The 27,327-nt window shown below is 41.0% G+C and overlaps 1 protein-coding gene across 5 annotated transcripts in view; it reads left to right on the forward strand.

Annotated features, from left to right (window-relative positions):
* Positions 1-27,327, forward strand: part of srgap1a (SLIT-ROBO Rho GTPase activating protein 1a) — an 84,213-nt gene that overhangs the window by 1,254 nt on the left and 55,632 nt on the right. The gene's annotated exons all lie outside the window — the stretch shown is intronic.

Consider the following 27,327-nt stretch of genomic DNA (forward strand, 5'->3'; position numbering starts at 1 on the left):
GGAGAGGTGAGAAAGGACAAGTTCAGGCATCACAGATACACACAAATTAACTTTGAGTGAACTGCTCAGGGGCACTTAAGAAGTAGTGGATGGTTAGTATTCTATGCCAATTTGTTTCCCACTTAATGCCACACACACTTTAAAACTTAAAACTGCTCAGTGACTAGATTAAGGTATGTGATTTAAAGGTGTGCTTCACTGATGTCGCCCCTAACTTATCTTGTCTCCTTCAAGTCCCCCGTTGGCTTATTCCCAGACAGAAAAGGCAGTTGCTGCTCCAGGGTAACCATGGGGATTTGGTCCCCAGCCTACCAGCTCTGTTCCTCAGTGCTATTAATTTGCAGAAATACCACCTATTCACCTCCCATAGCCAGCCTTAACTGCTGAGAAAAGAGGAGAGGTTAGTGGTGGTTGGTGGGGCTTTAAGAAGGGTATAGAGAAGTGTTGGTTGAGGAATTACAAGATTGCATGAAAGCAAGCTATCATTTGCCAAGGGTTGTTCAGAACCCCATCCCCCTGCACCCCCCTGTAAGGATGACTAAGGGCTTTCAGCCAGTAATAGAAGATGATGCACAGTCATAAACGATGTCAAACAAGACATGACTTGGCCTCCCAGTTGTCTCGAGGAAGTTGGTGTGTTAATAAAAAGCACCTGATGCTGAGAATAGCTGCTGCTTGACAGCACCAGAAGAGCCTCAGTAAATCAAAGTTTAAGTGTATTGTTTTGTTGAATCTAATTCTGAGGCTAATGCTCTGAAGCTTGTCGTGCATTGTAAATATCCTCTAGGTAGGATATTTTTCTTCGGGGGAGTTAACATCACAGGCGGTGCACAGCTATTTGCATAAAGTACTGTTCTGGTTCTTTTTGCATTGTAAATAACCCGTGGGTATTCCATCTGAGGGATGCATTATTTGTTATCTTTCAAATGTATGTTCCAAAAACGACTGATTGAATTTATCTTTAACTATAATTAACCACAGGTAAACACTGTATTTCTTATCAATACTGTGTCGTCTGTTAAACAGAAAAAGAGGAATCTTTATTAGGTCGGTGTTCGCCTGCAAAGGAAGACTTGTTTTGTTTTTTTTGGGGTGGGGGGGTAGCTGCTGGGCTCATTGGGATATGAGTAAGTAGTACAGGAAGAAAATGCTTTGTAGTGTAGTAGCACGGTTTCTGCATTCAGAAGAGCAGCTCCTGATTCAGCGATTGTAAAGCCTTTTATATGTTAAGGGTGGTAATGAGTGGGGTTTAATCTGCAATGACCGGTGACAGCCAGAGGCAGAATCTGGTGAACAGACATTGATTACTTTAGAAGTAGAACAACAAGCATCCTAAAAAACATCAACAACTGGAGCCAACACTCTGATGTTTTGGCCAATATTCTCCCCGTCTCACAGCTTTTAAAAAGTACAGAATTTTCACAATATTTTGACAGAGATCTGGAAGCCAGTTTTGCTGCATCTTACATAAGCACACTGATCTGTAGCCTCAAACCCTCTGCCTTGATTTTGACAGGAGACTTGCATCGTTACACCAACAATTCATGCTTCTTCCTTTTTTTTCCCTGCGACTCATCATTTTCATATTTGTGCTCAGCATGCTTGTGCTTAGTGGGATTGCTATTCAAGTCAGTAAATGTGATGTATTTAAAGTAGCTTTCCACGGTGACTAGGGCTGCCACAAACGATTATTTTGATAGTCGACTAGTCACCAATTATTTTTGCGATTAGTCGACTAATCAGATCCATTGGACGTAAAACGTACAGCTTATTGCACCAGCAGCATCTGCTCTTATATAACTAGCATTAGCTTACAGCTTTAAGTGTTTAAGATATGTGCTAACTAAAAATAAAGAAAAGATGATAGTTTATTAAATTTTAATGAAATTTGCAGATTGTTTCGGTGAAGTTTAATAAACTCCTTGCTATCTAAAATATAACAGGACACCGGAGTAAATTCTGGAGCATCTCACACTTCTGATAATCAGCTGTCTGCTTGACGTTTATTCAGCTGTGTAAAAACTATAACTTTAATCTCAGCCAAACCGATTTACTCAGGAACAAATAAAATACTAAAAAAGCCAAACAATAACATTTTTAAGTTATCTAAGTGACTCATATATCATGTTTAACCTGAGTAGCGAAAGACGGCGGTGGGTTTGAAAACGATTTGCCGGGAGTCCGGTGTTCTCACAGCTCTAGTGAGCCTAGCCCCCGGCTAGCTATCGAGCTAGTGGGTAACAGACGTCTCCGAAAACGTCGGAGCGCTTTTGAAAATATGCGGTGTCTTGATAAACTGAGCAGATATTTGAGGTTTCCACAGCTACATTCTCGCCTAAAAATATGTTAAACGTGTATTTTGTGACCCAGAAAGAATAATAAGAGTAACATTAAAACTAACTAGCTGCCGCCATTGTTGGAAACTGAGCAGGGCCGCGCTATGAATTCTGGGACACAGCTTCTTCTTCGGGGTTTAACGGCAGCTGGCATCGTTGTACATGCAGTGCTGCCATCTTCTGTTTCAGTCCGTTATTACACTCTTAAATCCTGCTACTCATTCCTGCATCTTTTGGGATCTTACAAAGCTTCAAACGACGCGTCGACTATTAAATCAGTCGTCGACGATTTTGATAGTCGACGTAATCGTGACTAGTCGACTAATCGTGGCAGCCCTAACGGTGACTGTCTGAACGCTTTCCTACAAAGTCTTACACTACTGTTCCCTGGCCTGGTTTGTCATTCAGCTAACATTCGTTTCATAAGTCCCGTCCAATAGGCTTTTTTAACCTCCTACGAGAAATGTAAAGCAAGTCATTTTGGCAATTGAAGGCAGTTATCATTTTATTGACAATGCTTTGTTGCATGGGGATTTAATTCTTTATAACTGCTAAGAATTGGCATCTACATCAAGACTCGGCTTGATCTGGGAAAACAAAAACATTAAGGAGATTGGGTTAAGACAGTGGAGTTTGTTTGTGCCTTATAACGTGCATCAGTTGCAGTCAATTAAAGTAATTGTAAACCAGCAAGTGAAAGCTTTGGGTACATTGCAATTCTCTGTGTGCCTCTGTTTCTGTGGACTGGTGGAACGGGGCAACACTGTCTGCAATGTTGTGGGTGAAATGTCGGTTTGATGTCAGGCTCTAGCTTGCTGTTTGTGTCCTGGGGGTTGTGACTCAGATGGCAGAACCCGTTAAAACCTCTGACAGGGGTCCTCTCCTGGATCATTATAAAGGCTGACCCTTGACCTGACTTCACTGCTCTTTGAAATCAGAGCTCTGCCCCTTTGCATACAAAGAGAATGGTCCCTCCATGTTTGTACGCAGGGGGATTAAAGGAAGGAAACTGCTGGGAGGTTGTATGGTGGTAATTACTTTTCAAATAGCTAAGAGTTGTCTTGTGGTTAAAAGTGTGATTAGTTAATTTACTTCACTATCAGCACAAATTACGTCTCTTCAAATGCATGGGGGCGTGCTTGTGGATCATCATGCATTGCATGTGATGTTCATGTGACGTCAGGTTATCATGTGGACGGATTTTTGCTTTAACTCTGCCTGCTACCAAGCTTTAGCATGGAGAGTAGTCTATAGAGGCTGTCTTTATTTATTTAGAATAGTCTAGAAGAAGTACTGTGAGATATAAAACACTGGGAAGTTTTCACAATACTTCAGAAAGTAATCTGTTTAGACAAAATCAGTTTGAAGAGGGATTTCACAAAGAACCCGAAAATAGCCATTAGCCAATTTTACATCCTTGGGTACATAATTTCATGTTTCTGGTATTCCAGTTATTAATGTCAGTATCATAAATATTGAATTTGTAACATTAGAAGTTTGTTACATTTGATCTAGTCGCTGATAGATTGACGGACTGTTTGTTGGTTGTTTCATACTTTGGGTTAATCCAGATAGAGCAGCTGTCTGAGCAGACTCCTATTTCCCAGTGTCACCATTGCCTCCTCCTTCAGTAAATATTATCAGATGTGAGTTTGAAGGTGTGAATGGCTCTGAAGCCAGCTGTCAGTATAACATGACCCTTTTTGCAACGGTCAGATTTTTTTTTTTTTCCATTAACACCAACCTGTAGTTGCACCACCAAGCCTCTAATTTCAGCTCAGCTTTCTTCTACATTGCTTTTTGCCAACAGCCAATCAGTTCACACAAAGAGCCATTTTACTAACAGTATTGCACTTCCCACAACAGTTAAGTTGTAACCAATACCGCGGTGTACATTGGTGGATGTGTGATGCTCCATCTTGGCAGAGTGTTGATGGAGTTTAAAGGCTGCAAGACTAACGTAATTCTAACCCCTCCTGGATCACTTCTCCACAGTATCACACATCCGTTCACACACTTATCATCAATTTTTAACCCCCCCCCTCCAAACTTCTATAACTGTGGGTGTTTGTAATGGGCTCACATGCAGTGGTATGGCACTGGGTGTTGTCTTTGTGCATGGGTGTGTGTTTGCATGGCTGGGTGAATTGTTATTGACAGCACCATCTGTGGCCATTCACCCTTTTTGTAGTTTTAATAAACTCTGCTGAGCACAAGCAAAGCTTCACATTCCCTGCTGCTCGTTATTGTCACCACAAAGGCTACCGGGACCTTACTGCAGCCCCCCACGCTGACCATCAACAAGGAAAAAAAAGAGCCAAACCTGCCCCCATTCATGTCACTATATTCCCCAAACCAAACAAACATGTTGCCTGGTGTATTGTCTTCAGATCCAGTTAATTCAGTTTCTTCCCAGAAATGTACCCTACTGCAGTGTGACCGAATAAATTGAAAGTAAAGTTTTGGACTAAATGGTTGGCTTTTGTTCCTCTTTTTTTCTTCTTTCAACTACTATTTTCCTTCTCTCTGGTGATGTTGGCGCAAAAAGAAGAATCCATGTAAGTGCCTAGTAATGAGCTGGATGAGATCCAGTGTGTTGCTGCACTGGATTAGCTAATATGAGGTGCAGGGTATAAATGGAACAAGACCGTGCTTGAAGAAAGTAAAACCGGAATTAAAAGCGAAAGTTTAAAGTAAAAAGGAGGTTTTGTTGGGGATTTGCAGAGATTTTGGTTACTCTCTGGACAACCTTAATTTCTTTGAACCATGGCTGAGGCCCAACAGATGGACAGACAGGAAGGCAGATAGACACAGTTTGACTACCAGGCCATGCTGCTGTCTGCCACCCAGTAGGCCTGGATTAGGGGTAAGAAGATTGGGGGAAGGGAGAGGACAGTATGAGGCCAGGGCAGGAATAAGTGAAGGCGGAGGTCACAGGCTCTGACTTGGGTGACTTGTTTTAAACTGCGTCTGTGTGTTCATCCGATTCATCTGCGGCTCTAAGCCGTTTATGTGGTTAGCGGTGGTGAAAGCTTTTTAAGATGAGTGCAAACATTCTATAAGTGAAGTCTCTCGTTAGTCCTTGTTCTGGGTTCCCTTAAACAATGTGACATCTGCCACTTTGGTTGCTTTTTTTCCGCCTGTGTCAGTGGTTTGGCTGACCATGACCAGGGAAGCTGAAGCTTCTTTGCTGAGGTAGTTTATTCATCAGCCACAAAGAGGGTACTGTACTAAAAAAAAAACCTCTTTGTGATTGTTTTGGTTGCTAGCAAATTACAGTGGTCAACTGTTTACATCGATAACATCGACTTGTCTGCAAATATTTGTCATTTATTTACTCTCTAAGCTGTAGTAAAGCTTAAAGTGACACACAAACCAGAAATGTAGAAGTGTAATTTATGCCTTGCTGCTGCAGTCAAAACGGTTCAAAATGTGCAACTTCTATCTTGAAGGCAAACATTTTCCATTTACAGTTTGAATCACACTTTTCTATGTTTGACTACTGCTTGGTGAATAATTTGCAGATGACTCTGCATCTTCCAAGCAAACTAATTTGGCAACTGTGCCAATCTGCTACTAACCAAAACGGTTGCAAGGAGGTTTTCAGTGCAGTAACGCATGCCTCTTGGCAATCAGTTTCACACTAGAGGCTGCCAGCAATCACTTGCCAACCAGTTGCAGAATACACACTTTTCCTTGTGACTGGTGGTTACCAGATGGTCACTGACTGGTCTCTAGAGCTGTGTGGGGGAAAAGTTTCTCCTTTTAAGAAAGAGAAACTGAAAATATTCTACTTTTTTCTGGTCTTTTGCACAAACAGAATGTTTACGTAATATTTTGGCTTAATTAAAGCCTAAACCAAAGTGATAAAAATATACAGTCTATTATTAACAACTGTGCTCACTTCTACTGATCTTGAGCCTTCGTTTGTGCCTGTTTACTTTTCACCTCTGATTGCCTTTAGTTGGCAGCCTTCCCAGCATTCTTGAAATAATGGAATTCAAAACAATCAAATGTATGACAAGACTGACAAATAATATTTTGCTGGCAAGTCGAGCCTTGTTGGTGTTCATCAAATAGTTACCCATATTCCCAGCACCTGACAAAGATGATTACGCTAGTGATTTGGTGTATTGAAGAAATGTATTTTCTTTTATAATTTCCGCTATATGCTCAAGTGAAATATTTGTATTTGAACGTGTGCATACTTAAAGACGTGTAATATCCTTGAACTCAACAATTCAACTTCTTTGCTGGTTTTGCACACCATCTGGAATGTGTTCTTGCATAACACTGTCTTGGTCAGGCAGTCCATGCGTAATCTGGAAGAAAAAAATGCATTCAAATTGTATAACATTTCCCTACTTCTTAAAATTTTTACAAATTAACAGGCTTTGTGATACTTGACAACATGAAATTGCAAAGGTGAAGAAAGCACCTCTTAATAATCTCAAATAAAGAGTTTCTTTGGGTCTGATAAATGCTGGTGCATGAAATGTATTTTGCATCAAGTATGAAACTTTGTTTCCAAGACAATTTCTTACTTCACAATCTGCCATAAACTGTCTTTCCCATCTAGCCTTAACGCTGGTGAACAAGCTTAATGTAGTGATCCTGTGGCTCCTCCTTGCCCCCCCCCACCCCACCCCCCTTTTTTTCTTTGTTCTATTTTGACCTCATGACCTGAGGAAAGAGAGCTTTTAGCCTGCCGCCCTCCTGATCTATAGCCAGAGACCACCCCTTGAGGCACAACTACCATGTTGGGCTGCTGCCCTGAGGAGATTTCGGGGGTGGGGTTATAAAATCTAGTCAGAAAGATGTCAACAAAATGACTAATCTTTTTTGTGTGTGTAGGTCTGATTGACCATAGGTTAAAGACAAGAAGTCACCCATGTCTTTCATCTAAAAATATAATTGAGTACTGCTGTTGCGGACACCACAAAGTCTGTATTAATGTAGGGAGGAACTGGAGAGTTTTCCACGGTCTCAGCTTATCAGCCTTGCAATAAACGATCATTGTGGGTTTGCAGGAGGAGGAGGCACGAACTGAGTGTACAGCAGCCGGGGCTAGTGTTCGAGGAGCCTCAGGCTGGGCTTATGAGCTCTAGTCTGAACTCTGCTCCACCCTCCCTTGGGATGGAAACTGGAGCAAAAACTGTGGTTCCAGCCACAGATATGTGGGGTGCTTGGAGAGGAAAAAAAAAAGCGCCATTTAGGGATAAAGGTCTGTCAGCCATGTTCCTCCCCTCCTCTTGGAGTCCTACTTCCAGCAGTCACATGTGGAGAGAGTCCCACTTAGTCCTCTTTGAGCTGTTGTTATATCCCTTCTCACTCTGTTTCTAAGCCTGAAAGAGAGTTTCTCCCGAGATAACTAGTACTGAACGGTTAAATAAACCTAAGGGAAAAGATAACGCTGTGTATTTATAGTTCTGTTTTATCATTACAATCATCATGGAAAATGTAACTTTTCCTGAAAACTCTCCTTGCTTCTATGCAACACTGTCCAGCTGTTTATTGTGGTTATTATCGAATAGATGAAATGGCCAATATTTGTGCTTGCTTGTGGTTTAAAGTTAGATGAAAGTTAATTGTAGCACGTTTACTACTCCCTCACCGATTTATCCTAAAAGTTCATAATTGATATGTTTGGAGCATGCTTCTTCATGGTATTCTGTTTCCGTCGGTCTGTCCGTTTTGCTGTTTGTCCTCACTGACCCTCGGTTGGAAGCCTTCTCGCCAGGACAGCTTTGCCCTTTAGTCAGCAAACTGCTGACCTTTGATCTTTGACCTGAATTCCAAAATCTAAGCTCTCGCACTTCTGTTCACTTGGTTGGTTGTGTCTTTTGTGTAAATATCATGGCTTGCAGACAGTCAGAAGATTAATGGACGACTTTTAAGTCAAAGTTGTCTTTTTGTGCAACTTAACTGCTCAGTTACTGGCAAGAGACAAACCAGTTCTTACAGCTGAAATTAGTAATCGGTAAAAAAAATTTCATCATATTTTTCCAAGAAAAATAACGTTTAAGATTTAAAATCAGTAACTAAACAAGGAACTCAATTGCCCACTGCTTCTAAAATTAAATGGCAAAAGGCATTTAGATTAACTGGCACTTTAATACATTTTTTTGCAGTTGACAGATTTCAAGATTTGTTGTCTGAATGAAGCTGTGAACTTTTCCTCTTGACCAGTCTACTGCATATAGTCTTACAAATTTTACCCCTAGATTCACTAAATTTAGGGTTAATGTAAATTAGTACAGACAGTTTTGTTTTCTTCTTTTTTGTGGCAGAAACCTTAACAGTGTCCTCATTTACTGTGGTTGAAATGCAGGTAAAATTCCAAAGTACCTTAGAACAGCGGTCCCCAACCTTTTTTGCGCCACGGACCGGTTTATGCCCGACAATATGCCCGGCCTTTAAGGTGTCGCGGATAAATACAACAAAATAAAACTAGTACCGGTACCGAAAAAAGGAAGATTTATTCATAACACACGTGAAAAGACCCAGGAAAACCGAGTTAACGATAAAAACGATAACAAAATAACGCTAAAACCGATAAAAACCCTGAAAACCATACATTTCACACCCGAGCCTCAACTCTCGTGGCCCGGTACCAAACGACTCGCGGACCGGTACCGGTCCGAGGCCCGGGGGTTGGGGACCGCTGCCTTAAAAGGTTTGTAAGCCAGTAGAAATTTCTGGTATGAGCTACTAAGCCTTGAGTTAAACTATACTCGAGTCCAATGAAGATATTCAGATCTCATTTCTAATTGTATTAATGTCTGTATGAGGAAAAAAAACATAATAAAAAAGATGCAGAACTGCTTTATTTTCTGGTGGATTTTTTTTTGTAGGCTAGGGTGAAGTGCAGCATATTGCAAGAAGTCTCTGCGGAGTCTGACATCCCATTTTATTACAGTTTAATAGGAATGGAGTGAGCTGCGAAGAAAGTTCTGGTTTTTGTTTTTTATGCTTTCTGTTTTGTTTTGGGGTTTGTTTGTTTTTAGATCGGTCTGGTCTCTCCTGATGTGCCCTATTTCTCTCAATCCAAAGTGGAGCATGATACCAACCATCATGAAGAAAATAGTCCACAAAACTTTTTTTTTTTTAATCTCCTTAATTATAGATGGTGATCTGCTTTTAGGATGACAGAATCTGCCACCAGTATAGCTGGGGAATAAGATTGTTCAGAAAAAAAATTAAAGTGTGTGTGTGTGTGTGTGTGTGTGTGTGTATACACTTGCGCAGTCAGCTTTCCAGCAGGCGCACAAGCACTGTGGACATGCCTCATATATCTTACTTTTTAATCAGGAAGTGTGGAGGAAGCTCCCGTCTACCCTTGGGTCCTGTGATTTGTCCTGGTTAATGATGTGTCAGAGGGACGTGATACATAGTAACCTGGCTGGTTGTGTGGCACATGCACGATGGTGCTATGGTCACTTGCAGAAAAATAGGGTGGCCTTCATGTCCTGAGCCTTCGGGGGGACAGAGAAAGAAATGGCTAGTTTTGCTTGCCTTACAGTAAAAAGACAAAGGGCAGTGAAAACTGATCTGTCTGTTCTTTTATTCTTTCGCCCCCTTTTGTCCTTTGCTGTCACACTCTTAACAGCTGCCCTAAGGTAGACCACATTCTCCGATCTTTCTTGTGCTAATCCAAAAGCCCTGGGTGGATCCTGTTGGGGTTGCCTTCTGCATGCAAAACTGGCATTTGATTTCATCTGTCCGGTCTTGACAAGTTTGTTTTCCACATAGGTACCATGGCAAAGGGTTTAACGAGATATTCTGATGGACATTTATTCTGTTCAAGATGTGTCATCTCAGCCCCTGAGAACAAGACTGAGAGCCTGCTCTCAGTCAAGTGTGGGTACTTTAAAAAACGGAGAGAGGATTGGCAGTTAAAGCCTCCCTGAGGGTAGGTCTGAGGAGATAACAGAACGTAACTCTCTGTCACTTCCTCCATATTGGCTTCCACTATAATTATCTGGAAATGAGGTCTTTGTGAAGCCTCCTCGCTCTTTTGTTTTCGCTCTGTGTGCGTTCACGTTGGAGCTGATAGTGTTAGCCTGTCTTAGCCTCTGGTGCCCTGCGAAGTGTGGGTTGGGACCATTGTGGACTTTTCGTTCTTCACAGATTTGCTTTCACCACCAGATGCCTTGTGAGAAATCAATCCCTGCTGCTCGTGACTGGGACTGTGACAAGGGGAGTGATTGGGCCTCGGGCTACAGTGAGATCGCTCTGTCTGAAACCTGAGTGAGGGCCAAGATAAGGGTGTGATTTGAGCTACAGCAAGTACAGTTGTTTTTTTTTTTTGTTTTTTTTTAAGCTAGGATCAGAGAAAAGACCTAAGTAGAGACCATCTTATGATGGATTTACACCAACTATGACACCACCGAGTTCTATGACACCACCGAGTTCTCTGACCACACCTATCTTTGAACTCTGCTTTCATTTTGCTGACTACTACACAGAGTCCTTAAGTTTGTCCTCATGGATTGGACGTTGGCTGTCTTTGAACTCAACATTCATTTTGATGTCAAATAGAAGAAAGTGCTCCCTTACTTCCAAATCTGCCACAGCAGATGGAGCCGCATATTAGATTTGACATACATTTCTTCATCGGATGCCCTTCCTGATGCAACCCTCCCATTTATCTGAGTAGGCACCAGCACTAGCATGTTACCACCGGAGGCTAGGTTTGTGTCTCCACCTGGTTGGAAGGCAATATATGAACAACTACACTGCACGACTGTGTCTTGTGCAGTGTTAACAGTTTCCTCTTAGATTTAAATAAATAAAAAAGACACTTGCTAAAGTACTCAAAACCATCATTACTGCTACAGTAGATGCCCATGGGCAGTTTTATTCATGCATGTGGTCTGAGAACTCATTGGTGCTGGGGGTGGTGTAATCCCCTGGATGGTTTGTGACTTGTTTTGTAGGTGTTCACTCAAAATCGGCTTGATTATTAGTGATTATATTCATTTACCAAAATGATCGCAATTGCTGTCCTGAACATCACACAAACACATTTCAATTAAAATCAAAGAATATTCTTGTAATGTTACACCTGAGAGGAAAGCTGTGGCAGCGCTGAATTCACCTTCTGAATACCACGAAGGAATGAGCTGGTGTAACACATTTGCTCATTCCAACTTTTTCTTTCTAATCTTTTCCTTGTCAGGTGATGATCTTCACAATTTAGGATGGGGAATATGTTGGAAATATTTATCTGTGCCTACTTTTAAATATCCTAACTCAGCTCCACTGCAGGAAGCCATCTGAATCAAAGCAGGCTCATTATCATGCCCTCACAGTGCAGTTTAGCCTTACACATTTTTGTTGCATCAGCCTGCGAGTGTTAAAAAAAATCAGATCCTCTAGTATAAAGTATTCTCAGTGTTTTCTTTTTATCTGTCAGTTTGGTTAGCTCAAGCTTGAAGGATGTGGTTCTACTGTTTTTCTCAGTTCTAGGAATGTTTGAATCATTCATGATAAAATGATTATGATTGTAGGCTTCAGATGGAGCTCTGATGATTCATTCACAGCCCTTAAACAGCCTTTAAAAATACATGTGCGCGTATATGGCTGAAAATGAAAAAGTGCATCATATCAGCATAATTATATCGCTTTGATTTTTAGATTATGATTAGATTAAAGTTTGGCTCTTGGCAAAAATTCTGTGGCATTTTACTGTGGCTGCGGGGAAGACCTCCCCCAAAAGTGTTCTGTTGGTGGGAACTGGTTTCAGTATGCGTTTCAACTGGTTTCTTGGTTTTCATTCACTGTCATGATCAGCTGGGTTAATTATAATGGGTTTAAAGTTAAGAAGACACTTATGTGGTTATTGTAGCTACTGTATTTCCTCAAATAAAAATTTCCTGTCAACTACAAGCCAGATTCTTGGCTTTTTGTGGGTGTGGGGCCTGGGGAACAAACCATCCTGTCAATCTTGTTGCATCTTATCGCTGCAACATTTTCACAGTAAGGCCAAAATGAGGGTTCCATCCATCCATCTTCTGCCCTTATCCAGTTCTGGATCGTAGGGCCAGCAGTCTAAGTAGAGATGCCCGGACATGTGACATGAATGTTATTACACTATCCTCCACCTGCCCCTGAAATCTACCCTTAAGTACAAGCTGTAGTGTACCCATCCAGGCACCTCATTACTTTAACCCCCAACCTGCACTGCTCAGTGTCAAGCAGTTGCTCCTGATGCTAACATTCAGATTGAGTTGAGGTGTCAGTAAACCAGGTTCATGTCTGTACAGGTTGGCAGTGGTGAGGTCTGGTATTGTCACGTATCAACATACTTGTTGAGATGGTGTGAAAATTGGAACTTTTCTGTGTAGTAAGCACATTAATGTGGTTTGACTGCGCACAAAAGGTTTAGTTCCTGTTTAGAAGCAAATTGTAACATGATCCAAGTTTCTCTGGTGCTTGCAACAAATGAGAATTTTTTAAATACTGCCCTACCTCTTGGGTTCTTTTTTTCTAACTTGCTGAATTGTTACATAAACTGATAAACCTTGTAGACTTGCGGGACTCTTTTGTTAGCTTGTATAGCATAGTGTGTAATCAAAACATGGCACCAAACCAAGGCAGAGCTTCCCAAACGAGTTTCTTGTATTTAAAGAATGAAATGTACTTTATCTGACTGATTTGGCTTTCGGGAAATCGAAGCACAGATGCATGGGATGTCATCATGCCGATAGGTCAGATGTTCTATCTGCCCTGCTCCCCATGCCCCACAGTGTGCACAGAAATCATGGCACAACTTGTAATTCAACTGTCCTTCCTGGGAAGCGGTGTAGAAATAGTTTCCAGATTAGTACATAAATTAGCTGAGCTCTGCTTCATTTGGCCAACATTTGTATTTCTATGAAATAAATGAGACTTTTTTTAATGTTCTTAGTTTCACAGTGACTCAATAACAACATTATTACTCTGACACTCTGGGAAATGTACTGCCCTTATTTTAGTGCAGTTGAAAGACAACTTTTAAATTACTTTATACTCAATACATGACATTAGACTCCACATTTAAAGGAAGCAAGTATGTTAACGCTTGGTTGGAGATGTCTCAGTGAAAGGATTGTATTGATGTCTCTCTCGTCCACATGAGCAGAATCAACTTTGCAGGGCAATGAAAGCATTGTTTCACCTGTCAGATAAATTAATGCCAAGTTGGAAAAGATTAATATTTTTTCGTAAGGGGAGAGAAAATCCAACTTTTTTGATCATATTTTCGATCATAAATATAGATTAAAGTGAAGGGATAAATCTTTGAGTCAATGTCTCTGTTTCCTGTCTTTGCCGTCCCAGAGCTTGTAGTTGGCAAGATTCCCCAAATTCAGTTAATTATACTTTACTGCATTTTTGCACAACGTCAGCTTATATAGAAGTTATCAGCTGAACCAAACGATTGCATATACTGAACATTAAGGAGATATATGTATTCTTATTAGGGCTGCCACAAACGATTATTTTGATAGTCGACTAGTCACCGATTATTTTTGCGATTAGTCGACTAATCAGATCATCATCCATTGGACGTAAAACTACAGCTTATTGCACCAGCAGCATCTGCTCTTATATAACTATCATTAGCTTACAGCTTTAAGTGTTTAAGGTCTGTGCTAACTAAAAATAAAGACAAGATGATAGTTTATTAAATTTTAATGAAATCTGCAGATTGTTTCGGTAAAGTTTAATAAACTCCTTGCTATCTAAAATATAACGGGACACCGGAGTAAATTTTCCAGCATCTCACACTTCTGATAATCAGCTGTCTGCTTGACGTTTATTCAGCTGTGTAAAAACTATAACTTTAATCTCAGCCAAACCGATTTACTCAGGAACAAATAAAATACTAAAAAAAGCCAAACAATAACATTTTAAGTTATCTAAGTGACTTATATATATTTAACCTGAGTAGCGAAAGACGGCAGTGGGTTTGAAAACGATCTGCCGGGAGTCCGGTGTTCTCACGGCTCTAGTGAGCCTAGCCCCCGGCTAGCTATCGAGCTAGTGGGTAACAGATGTCTCCGAAAACGTCGGAGCGCTTTTGAAAATATGTGGTGTCTTGATAAACTGAGCAGATATTTGAGGTTTACACAGCTACATTTAGGGCTACTCAATTAATCGAATTTTAATCACGATTACGATCTGGGCTTTCAACGATCATTAAAAATGACTGAGCCGATTATTAGCCCCTCCCTCATTTATCCGCGACACCTTAAAGGCCGTCTGTGAAAATATTGTCGGGCATAAACCAGTCCGTGGCGCAAAAAAGGGTGGAGACCGCTGATTAAGAGGACCCGAGGGAAGCTCGGAAAGCTAAGCAGAAGTTATTTGGAGAGGAGAGTGACTGCCGTTGGTTGAAAAGAGAGTTTAAAAAAAACAAAAAACTTCAGTGGTGTTGCACACTATTTTATATTATTTTTTTAAAGTCATTGTTAACCCTTTAAAGCCGGTCAGAGCAGCACGCTCCGTTTTGCGTAACTATTTTTAAATCCCTGTAGAATCTGAACCGTGTAAGCTAGCGCAATAATTTGTTTTGCATATGAAACCGGAGGAGTTGTACTTACATCTGATGCCATCAGCTTGTCCTCGGTCACGGTTTCGTTCCACATATAGCTTTGCAAAAACTGCATAAAAAGCGCTTGCAGGAACAAAAACATAATATTCCAGAAACACGCTTTGCCGTTACTATCAGCTGTTCATAACACTTCCCACAGTAAAATGATGCACCTGCTGTTTTCTTTGCAAATTTGCATCATAGGATTGTTTTTTGTTTTTCCTGCAGTATATAAAAATTGCTGTATCTCCAAAATAAAACTATGAAGACACTCAAAATAAATTTCCTGTGGTGGGAAACTATTTTTTTGCAACTTTATTGTATTTAAAGTTTTGAGGGATAAACCTCTTAAATTTCTCCAAGTAGAAATATATGTAAACAAAACAAAAACGATTTTCAATTTTTTTTGTAGTTTATTGCACTTTTTTGCAATTTATGTAATTACTATGGACTTAATGCATACATATTATTAAAATATGGGCTATAAAAGTTGTATTGATGTATAGCAACTTGAAATGCTCCCACAAATGGCACTACAGCATGTAAAAAAAATAAATAATATAAGCTCTGGTGGACTTGGTTCTATAGTAGGTCTTAAAGGGTTAAATAAATATCGTCAAATAATCGTGATCTCAATTTCAGTGAAAATAATCGTGATTATCATTTTTGCCATAATCGAGCAGCCCTAGCTACATTCTCGCCTGAAAATATGTTAAACGTTTATTTTGTGACCCAGAAAGAATAATAAGAGTAACATTAAAACTAACTAGCTGCCGCCAGTGTTGGAAACTGGGCTGGGCCGCGCTATGAATTCTGGGACAGAGCTTCTTCTTCTTCGGGGTTTAACGGCAGCTGGCATCCTTGTACATGCAGTGCTGCCATCTTCTGTTTCAGTCCGTTATTACACTCTTAAATCCTACTAATTCCTGCGTCTTTTGGGATCTTACAAAGCTTCAAACGACGCGTCGACTATTAAATTAGTCGTCAACGATTTTGATAGTCGACGTAATCGTGACTAGTCGACTAATCGTGGCAGCCCTAATTCTTATCCTGTCTTCCTTCTCTCACCCCAACCGGTTGCAGCAGATGGCCCCGCCCCTCCCTGAGCCTGGTTCTACCGGAGGTTTCTTCCTGTTAAAAGGGAGTTTTTCCTTCCCACTGTCGCCAAAGTGCTTGCTCATAGGGGGTCATATGACTGTTGGGTTTTTCTCTGTATCCATGAAGCGCCTTGAGGTGACTTTTGTTGTGATTTGGCGCTATATAAATAAAATTGAATTGAATGTATTCATATACAGTATACTAACAATATCCTACTATAAAGCCTCAGTCATGCCCTGCACATGCTTTTCAACCAAACAGCCTCTCGTTTGATCACACGGAACGACTGAAAAGATGAAAGATGCAGACAAATGGCACATAGACACAGAGCACATCGCTACAAAAACATTCATAGATCCCTATTGACACTCACAAGGTTAGCACACAAGGAAGCTCTGTGCTACTTAGAGTCTAATTTAAAGGCATTACCCTAGTAATCAATACTGCCTGTGTGTAGACACAGAGGGGTTTGTAATAGTATTTTTAGAAAAGCCTGAATGGACATGTGTGTTTCTTCATGGTGTGTGTCTGTATGTGTTTGTGTGTGTGCATGTACAAACTTTTACTTGTGCTTTTTCTAAGCCAGCTGCTCATTTGCAGATAAAGCATGTTATCCATTGTCTTTGACCTTGAAACTATTTTTCTTTTCCAAACTTTAACCTATGAAGATCTGAATAGGAAATAAAGCCCATTATACCTCCAAACGTATCTGTGTTTTCAGGGTTTGTTTGTTTTTAAATGAAATGAATAAAGTAAGCATGGGGATATTAAACACCAATTTATTTCAAAGCAGACAAGATGAGCATTAGGAAGACAAAAAGCTTACTCATTTTCAGGTAAATTAAAAATATGGCAACAGATATGTGCAATTTGTTTTACAGTACAGACTAGCTAGTGGTAGGGCGTCAGGTTCACAGAAGCTAAACTGCAGGAAGAGGAGAGGTGCTGGTTTGTATTTAAGTACAGCAACATGTAAAATTTATATTACTTTTGTTATTTGTCTTTTTTGTGTGTGTGTTGTGGAGCAGTCTTATTTGTACTCGCCTCTGGATTCGCATAATACATTATAAAGAAAACTATTAAATCAGCTCAAAAACATCATGACAAGAATTTGAGATTTCCGGGGTGTCCCTGTGGTGTCTGTTACCGGTATGGTGGCAGTGGATTATTCGAGTGTGTTCTTATAGGTTGTTAGATTTGCACTATAACAATAGCATGCCTTTTTTCCCCTTTAATGTTTAAGAGCTTGCTAAGCCCTCTGCCCCCTTTGCAGTATTTTTATTTTACTGGCCTTATACTACGTTGTCTTCCCTTCTCAGTTTCTTTTATTCCCTCCGTCTCACCAGTAGGCTTGCAGCACATGTCCTTCCCGATGAAATTACAGGCCTAGTCTTGAATAGGAGGGTTGTTCCTCCTCGGCCCCTCCAGTTCCACTGCCGGCTTAACCCTATCAAAGGCCCAGAAACCGCACATCCTGCAAGGTGCTGTTTTTTGTGGTAGAGCAAGGGGAGGGAAGGAGGAAGGGCAGATGGGAAACCGAGCAGGGGAAGATCATTTTTCTTTGCTTTTCAGTGTGTACTGTACAAACGATGAAGGAATGGCTCTTTCCTTCTCTTTGTTTTTAGTTAAATTTCAGGATTTTTTTTTTTTTTGAAAGATTTCTGAAAGGGAAACAGAATGTACAAACACAGTGGGTGAATAGACAGCTGGACAGAAAGAAACACAGGAGGACAGATGGCTTTGGAAGCCAGCTATGTAAATCATCTGAAACAAAACAAACTATGAAAAAGCAGATGGACAACAGAGGCAGGCGAACAGGTCGATAGTGTTAAGACAAACATTCATGCAATCGAGGAAGGTCCACTTAAAGGTCGACAGTAACGTTGGCGATAATGTTAGAAACTAAAATGCCACCTATGTAACATTTTACTGATCAAAGGATGAATGTTTTAGTTGATGAGACATACAACGTGAGCAAACGTACTTTTACAAATTAGTAATTCATTTATTATATTCAATGTCTTCAGTGAGTCATCTCTCCCACTGAAAATCTCTCTGTAGCTTTGTCTCTATACCTGCAGTGTAATTGTCCAAAGCCCACACAGGTACAAATCCCTGCTCTCCTTTTCTCTCCCTTTCCCACCTCCTTGAGGCCCAAGAGAGGGAAATCTCCTAAAAACAATCCCTCCTTCAACACTGTAGGCCACATAACTGCCCTGCCATTCTTTAGGTTCATCTTACAGACATTGTGTCATTAAAGTCTTTACCAGCGTGCTACAGTTTCCATTTGTTTACTGTGATTTAGAGTAAATACTCCAGCAGATGAAAGCTTGTGCGCATCCGTTCCAGATGTTTCTCATGCTGCACCCTCTTCAGCTGTCCAACCGCACAATTTTCATACTATTGTTACCCCAAACAAACATCCCAACTGTAAGACTTGTAGGCATGCCCAGCCAAGTTTTTTTTTCTTTCCCCCCTAAGGGCTGCTTTGTTAAAAATGACTGTTTGCATTGACATATGAGCTTTAGCCCCTTTAGCTCTACCTCCACTAATATGTCCAGACAAAGGCACTAAGACATGCCAGATGCAAGGTGAGGAGTTGGACTATTTTTTTTTATCTTGGCAAAAGGTAAAAAGTTCAAACTTTAGACATATCGAAATTTGGTGTTCAGCGCAGTATTCTTTTTGAATTAAAATTAGCTTTTTTCAGTATGTACAGAATATTTACATACAGTGGGGCAAAAAAGTATTTAGTCAGCCACCGATTGTGCAAGTTCCCCCACTTAAAATGATGACAGAGGTCAGTAATTTGCACCAGAGGTACACTTCAACTGTGAGAGACAGAATGTGAAAAAAAAATCCATGAATTCACATGGTAGGATTTGTAAAGAATTTATTCGTAAATCAGGGTGGAAAATAAGTATTTGGTCACCTCAAACAAGGAAAATCTCTGGCTCTCACAGACCTGTAACGTCTTCTGTAAGAAGCTTTTCTGTCCCCCACTCGTTACCTGTATGAATGGCACCTGTTTGAACTCATCATCTGTATAAAAGACACCTGTCCACAGCCTCAAACAGTCAGACTCCAAACTCCGCCATGGCCAAGACCAAAGAGCTTTCGAAGGACACCAGGAAAAGTATTGTAGACCTGCACCAGACTGGGAAGAGTGAATCTACAATAGGCAAGCAGCTTGGTGTGAAAAAATCAACTGTGGGAGCAATCATCAGAAAATGGAAGACATACAAGACCACTGATAATCTCCCTCGATCTGGGGCTCCACGCAAGATCTCATCCCGTGGGGTCAAAATGATCATGAGAACGGTGAGCAAAGATCCCAGAACCACACGGGGGGACCTGGTGAATGACCTGCAGAGAGCTGGGACCAAAGTAACAAAGGTCACCATCAGTAACACACTACAACGGCAGGGAATCAAATCCCGCAGTGCCAGACGTGTTCCGCTGCTGAAGCCAGTGCATGTCCAGGCCCGTCTGAAGTTTGCCAGAGAGCACATGGATGATACAGCAGAGGATTGGGAGAATGTCATGTGGTCAGATGAAACCAAAGTAGAACTTTTTGGTATAAACTCAACTCGTCGTGTTTGGAGGGAGAAGAATACTGAGTTGCATCCCAAGAACACCATACCTACTGTGAAGCATGGGGGTGGAAACATCATGCTATGGGGCTGTTTTTCTGCCAAGGGGACAGGACGACTGATCCGTGTTAAGGACAGAATGAATGGGGCCATGTATCGTGAGATTTTGAGCCAAAACCTCCTTCCATCAGTGAGAACTTTGAAGATGAAACGAGGCTGGGTCTTCCAACATGACAATGATCCAAAACACACCGCCCGGGCAACAAAGGAGTGGCTCCGTAAGAAGCATTTGAAAGTCCTGGAGTGGCCTAGCCAGTCTCCAGACCTCAACCCCATAGAAAATCTGTGGCGGGAGTTGAAAGTCCGTGTTGCTCGGCGACAGCCCCAAAACATCACTGCTCTCGAGAAGATCTGCATGGAGGAATGGGCCAAAATACCAGCTACTGTGTGTGCAAACCTGGTAAAGACCTATAGTAAACGTTTGACCTCTGTTATTGCCAACAAAGGTTATGTTACAAAGTATTGAGTTGTATTTTTGTTATTGACCAAATACTTATTTTCCACCCTGATTTACCAATAAATTCTTTACAAATCCTACCATGTGGATTCATGGATTTTTTTTTTTCACATTCTGTCTCTCACAGTTGAAGTGTACCTCTGGTGCAAATTACTGACCTCTGTCATCATTTTAGGTGGGGGAACTTGCACAATCGGTGGCTGACTAAATACTTTTTTGCCCCACTGTAGTTCATTTTTTGACACAAAAGAGCCCACACCGGTTCCTTTAGGGCAGCAGTGAGCAGTTTGGTCATGCCATCGTTCTGAAAGAGATTGTTTTCCTTACAGATTCTTATTTTTCTGACGTTAAGCCACACCATCCCTTTTTTCTTACTTGTCTACTTTCTTGCTTTAGTTTAACAGGTCATGTCAAAGCATGTGTCAGTGGGAACTTGGGTTTGGCATAGAGCACAGAGAAGTTTTGAATATCAGATAGTTATCCCCCCCACAGACTTGAAAGGTGCCTCTGAAAAGTTTGTCGTTTGCCTCTTTGCAGAGTGCAGTGTGCTCTGATCCACAGCAGTTGGACAAAGGACTTCGGTGGTATAAAAGAAAATGCCTTTCAAATAGCTTCTGCAGTATAGAGGTCTATGTCTTATGTCAGCCGAATAAATTTGCACACATTTTTCAGACTAAGTTAAACTATAATCATTTTCTTTTTAATTGTGCCACTGGCTCCAGAGAGTTGGGTAGTTAGTGGCACCGTGCAATTTTATTTAACATAGCTATAGTAGACAGACATAACAAGAGTCATTAGTAAAAATCCATCTTGAAGATTAATAAGAAGCACAACTTCAGATACCATAAAATATGTTTAATAAATTGGAATAACTATATTTAGTTAAGCATAAAGTTTTATGATAAAACATCGTTTACAAAGAGATTTAAAAGTCGACACTAAGGCAAGTTTCACATCCAGAAGTGACAAGTCAGATGTTAGGACATATAACGGGCTCTGCCAGATGTTATGAAATGGGCATTTGGGTAAGAGAGGGTAGACATTTGAACTATAAAGAAGGAAAAAAGAGCTTTTATTATTATGGTACTATGACTTGATACGAGTTTTTCTTCACATGTTACCTCTAGACTTAACAGTAGGCCTGTTTAAGGTGGCAGTCATATCAGGCTTGGGTCATGCTAGAGCTCACAGTTTAGCCTACTTTATTCCTCACAGAGTTAGCTTATTCTATACTGGTGATGTCATATTTTTCCACGATTATTTGAAGCTTTCGTTGTCACTCTGGCTTGCCATTGCAGTCCATTGTTAAACAACGCATTCTCGAGCACAAAACACCACACTTTCGTCTGACGCACCAACACACCAGACTGGTATCCAGATCAAACAGTGTGTCTAGATGTTAAACAGCAGCTGAACAAACAGCTCAGGCTCTAAAACGGGCTCACTTCATCCAGCGTTCGGCTCCTTGCACTCTTATTTTATTTGGATCATAATGATGGTCCTCGAAGGCCACCGTAAAGTGATTGATCTCATGCCTGCCTGCTGTAAGCCTTTGGTGTGTCAGGGTGTTGCCTTAGCAACGGTGCCTTTTGACTTATGAGCCACTTAGCTAAGCTGAATCTAATTAGCATAGATTATTAGATTTCTGTTATTGAAATTATACATTTTAAATATTACCTTGTTGAATGGACTTGACGTAGATTGAAGCCTTTGTTTCGTGCAGTTAGAATCGTCTAGCTTAAGATTGGTTTTTAACCGCTAGAGTGTGTTTTGGTTGAACAGTGCAGAGAGTTATCCACCATGACTGAGAAGTTTCTGAGCCAGACTGTAAAAAAAGAATATGTCAAAGGATCTAGTTTTGATCTGAGTGTTTGAAAGAATCGGAGAATTATAGGCTCTCTTTCATTCTAATTTAGCAGCCGTTCTCTGGATCACAGTAGCCTACAGTACTTGCACTGGAAGCCTCTCTGCGGTTTTGGAAGCTGTTAACATGTCAGTCAGATGTTGTAATGTGGACCTTGTTGCCAGCTCTACAATATTTTGAGATAAAACCCTTTAGCAGAGCTGCCAGTGTGTTATGTGTAATTTGGCTGTGCTTTAAGTAAGCGGAGGGAATCCATTCAGCCTCTTTGGCAAGTCCCTCTGACTTAAGACCAACCTGAATACTCCTCAAGTTAAAGCTGTGTCCCTCACAGCTTTATTTCATTCAAAAAAAACTGCTTGGCTGCCCTTTGATTATTTTTATTTTATTTTATCAGACACACAGGATATATGATACAAGTAGAGAAGGCTTACATATTAGTAATGCAGTCTGGGTAGTGATGTAATCTGAGATAACACAGTAACATAATCCAGCTGTTTGTCCAGATGTAGGACAGAAGGGCTGGTCAGGCATACCAAGCAAACTATGAATTTTAGTGGTTTCCCCAGGCTAATGGAGTCAATTCTCAAGTTACTACATGACCTCAGCAGATATAGTGACTGACAGGTTTTTTTTAGGTGCACTGCATCTAACGCTGTCCTGATGAGCAATAATGTAAAATGTGGAAATCTCTCCCATTTGGAAAACTTCTAAAGACTCTAACGTGGATCAAGTGACCGGTGGGTCACCCACACCCTGAGCGTGGGTTTGATTTTCCAACAGCAGTGTTGGTGAAGATTCACTGTGCATGAGTGCTGTGAGTGAGAGAAGGTAACAGTTAGGTAGCTACAACTATAGTAATTATTTATTTTATTTTTTGCTTTGCATTCTTGTTGCACGCCTGCGCTAAAAAAAACTACCCGCACATGTCCACGATCCCAACCTTTCATCTCCCTTTTTAATATCTAATTTCAACATGCCCCTATCACATGGTTCGAGTTGCTTTTTCACATCAAGGATTTTCTGTTTTTCTGGCACATTAATATATAACAGCAGGGCCTTCTTCATAGGCAGTAATGTAAATGAGTATCTGGACAAGCAAGATGTGGTTTAGATCTTTTATGGATCTAATTGCTTGGATAGAACTGCTTTTGTGTCTTGGTGTGCGTTTATCAAGACAGCAGCAACATGAATGATAGCACTGCTACAGTTAAATATAGCAGCACGCCTTTGTAGGATTATCCAAATGTGAGAGAATAAGTGACATAGGCGAGTTTTTCTAGAACGTGATCCCATTCCAGTTATAATTAAAAACCTGTTCTCTATTAAAAGCTGATCAGCAATTTTGTAATTACGTTTGATGCTATTTATCCTGTCTTGTATCCAGCCTCTAGAAGAGGCATGGACAACTCCCCCTCTCCCATAACCCTAGATCTGAAGCAGATGGTAAGGTTGGGCACGCTCCTTTATAGTCCCTCCCCAGGCCTTAGCCGCTATTTCAGGTGCTGCTGATGAGCCAGTCTGCATGTGGAAATGCAGCAGTGGGACTGATGTGGTACAGCATGTCCCAGATAGCTGCTTGTGGAAACTGTAATCAACTTGGAGCAACTGTAGAAACTCTCTGAGAGTCTAAAGTCTTTTATAGTTCCCACGGAAGAGTACAATGTTGCACTCATTATAAGTAACAGATGTATTTCAGGCAGATTGATTCATAACAGAGTTAATTGGCAGCATCATGGGAGAGCATGTTGTTGAGGGAGAGGAAAAGTTATCTCTCGAGCCCTCTGACAGTAGCCGAGTTGTTTTTTACCGGAGCCCAGTTTCTCTCTCAGAGGGTCAACACTGTGGGTCAGTAGCCATCCTGCTTACAAGGCACTTTCTTTGACAATAGAACAAGCCTATCTGGCAAATCAGATCAGCCATTCTGAACTGCAACTTTGGACATATTTGTCGCCATGAATGGGGTTATGTGAAGTATGTGATGTGCTCTCCAAAGGAGCAATTGGATAGCATCCAGCTCAGAAACAATGCGGCCTTGGTCCTACTGATCACCACAAAGAGCAAATCGCATTCTCTCATTGTCCATATCAGAACCATGTGCATTCTGGGTAACACTGACTGGGTGTCCATCGGTGAGCTGGATTTGTTGCCGACATGTTTACAGGCTATGCTATCATTCTGCAGGCTACGTAGCTTTGCAGGAGGAATAGGACGACGGTGTTACACTGCGCATTTCTGTTTTCTTTAGCAGAATTTAAGATATAACACGGGTGCTCTCATTTCAGTCTGTCTATCACAGTTGTGCGTGTGTTAGGGTGCAGTGCATCACAGGCTTTGATGTAACACCGCGCAGACACACACAGACCTCCACACATGTTTACCATACAGATGAGCTCAGAGTGGCAGAAAGGAATGCAGCATGTAATAATAGATCAGCACTCGCCGCCGCAATAAGATGGTTCCAGCTTGAGAAAAACTTTGGAGTGGCTTGATTTTTAAAGCCTTCAAGGTCCCAAGTGACGGCCTCTGTTGGTCGTGTTAGCTTTTTAAGAAGTGAGTCAGACAGCAGATGCTGCCCTTAGTATGGGTTTCAGATAAAGCATCAGTATGATCAAAGGAAGACTGACCTCAAACACCAAAGTAAATTCGTTTTTCCTTTCTAATATTTACACATGGGGTTAGATAACTTTCTCCCTTTTTATATAAATGGAAAATCATAACTCGAGTTTGTGCCCTCTAAATGGTGCATGAACATGAAAAATTGCAAGTGGTGAGCAAGCTTTCCTGTCACTCATTCTGTTACTTTGCAAATACTTTACTCTGCTTTGTTCTGTTTGGTTTCCTGAAGTTTAAACACTGATAGCTATTTTGGTTTTGAGACACAGTTTCATTGTCCTGTGTGACACTGCAGTTTAGTATCTGTATAAATGGACAAGTTCATATACTCCGATGTGATCCGGGCACATAAACAACTGGTTACAGCTGGCTATTCTTGCAGCCATCACTGTATATTTCTCATGCATTTACTAAGTCAGTGATTTCTGTGCACAAGGCGCCTCAGCACTCGGTGACCCTGCTCTATAACTTTATGTTGTGTGCCACTTTGCAGCTGAGTTGCGGTGGTTCTTAAATGATTTGACTTTGCTATTGATCGTGACACATCTAGTAGGGGAAAAAGACAAATTTATAAACTGTTGTTGCAACAATGCCATCCTGTTACCACACTTGTGCATACAGTGTAGATTCCTGGTTTGAACCCACCAGCTGATTGAGGCCCTTCTATGTGGAGTTTGCCTTTTCTTCCCATGTTTGTGTGGGCAGTTTCTAACCTACCCTCTCAGTCCACAGACTTGCATGTTGTGTTTACTGGTGATTCTAAATTGGCTATAGGTGTCGCTGTGAGCATGCATGGCTGTCTGTCTCACTGTGTTAGCCCTGGATGTACTAGAGACAAGTTCAAGGTGTAACTTGCTTTTTGCCTAATGACAACTGGAAAAGGCCATGAGTCCATATGAGTCTGAATTGGATAAGCTGCTAGGAACTGGATGGACGGCTGGTCTAAACTGAAATTGAAAAATCAACAGTTGGTTTTGTAGTTATTAAAGCAGAGGTGTCGAACTCCAGGCCTCGAGGGCCGGTGTCCTGCAGGTTTTAGATGCATCCTTGATCCAACACAGCTGATTTAAATGGCTAAATTACCTCCTCAACATGTCTTGAAGTTCTCCAGGGGGCTGGTAATGAACTAATCATTTGATTCAGGTGTGTTGACCCAGGGTGAGCTCTAAAACCTGCAGGACACCGACCCTTGAGGCCTGGAGTTCGACACCCCTATATTAAAGTGTCCAGCATTTGGAAGGCAGTTTTGGAGGATATTTCTGTAGGTTGGGAAAACAGCAGCTACATGTGGCCAAAACTGAGGGGGGGGGGAAACGTTTTTTTTGTATTTATTGTGACGATAGGCCTCCGTGACTTCGTTTTCACTGTTTAATTTCTAGAACTAAAAAGTCAATTTGCAAAGCACGTCCTAGTTTTAGGCAGCGCCCGACCTATTATCTTGTCTGACAGGTGGTTGTCTTATAACATTCATTTCCATTTTGGCGCTACAGCGTTAGTGGCCAATACTTGACTTCGAAATGAATGATTTAATGAGTTTCTGTGTGCAGTCACGAGTGTAATTGTGTTAAATGATCCAGTACAGTGCTTTGTGTCAATGCCACGGTAGCTTTGTTTTAATCCGCACACCCTTTGGAGATGGGAAAAATTGCAAGGTTTACTCATTCATCAGAAAGCCCGGTGTACTTTACTCAAGTCAAATTTAAAAGCAAACCTTTTCTTAGTGCTCACCGGTGTCCTGCTAGCTCGTTTAATGGCCTGATGTTCTCGATTGCAGACTGTCCATGATAATGTTGTTTCTGGTTCACAAGACTTTAACAACTGTGATAAACATTGATTTAAATTTAGCATCTCTGTGTTCCAGCTGTTTCAAAGTGGTTTATTTGCTTATGAGTGCCAGAAGGAAGTCGATGCTATGTGAGAATGCAAAAACAATCAGTTCTAGACTCAATGTAAATGTTTAATTTATCAGGATGGGGTGAGCACATCTTGTGTTGATGAATGAAGTGGAGCTTTTTCTAATTGATTACTGCATCATGGGCATGTGTCCATATGCACACAGGCAGACAGACAGCTCTCACCCATCTTTGGCTGGAAGCTGTCTAAATGAGTCAGCAGCTGATTGGCCATTAATTGAACTATTGATGGATTTCTGTTAAGACTCTGGCTCCTAGGGATCTTTTATCTTCCTTGCCAAAGTATTTGTTCCCGTATGATTGTATCATCAAATACTTATCGCAACGTTTTGTATGCTTTACTTCTGTATTAACGACTGCATTAACTAAGTAGGAGGTTGGCTGATTCAAACACTGACCAAGCATTAATTTCAGCATTGTGGCTCCTTGACGTCTGGGTTGTGTTGCTCTGTGGTTCAAAGGATGTGTCCTATTTATTTTTTAAAAAGATCCATGAGGAAACTTTTTCTGATGAGCTTATTAGTTGGTCACTGACCATGGCATAGGAGATGATTAAATTCCCTCCCTTATAAAGCTGAACAGCCATCAATGAATCACAATTTCAGACACTGATATATAAACATAGACAGTACGATCGAAACAAATCAGGTAGTTCAATAGTGATCCAGCAGTGCAGTATGACAAAGCCTTTTCAACAGGAACTGATACACGTTAAACTATGACTAATGAAAATGAAACTGATTCACTGTGACTTTCATGAAGATGAGGCCAAAGTGGGATTCAGGTCTGACGTACATTTAATACTGGGCAGAATTA

The sequence above is a fragment of the Rhamphochromis sp. 'chilingali' genome (assembly GCF_963969265.1).
Source record: "Rhamphochromis sp. 'chilingali' genome assembly, chromosome: 2".
NCBI lineage: Eukaryota > Metazoa > Chordata > Actinopteri > Cichliformes > Cichlidae > Rhamphochromis > Rhamphochromis sp. 'chilingali'.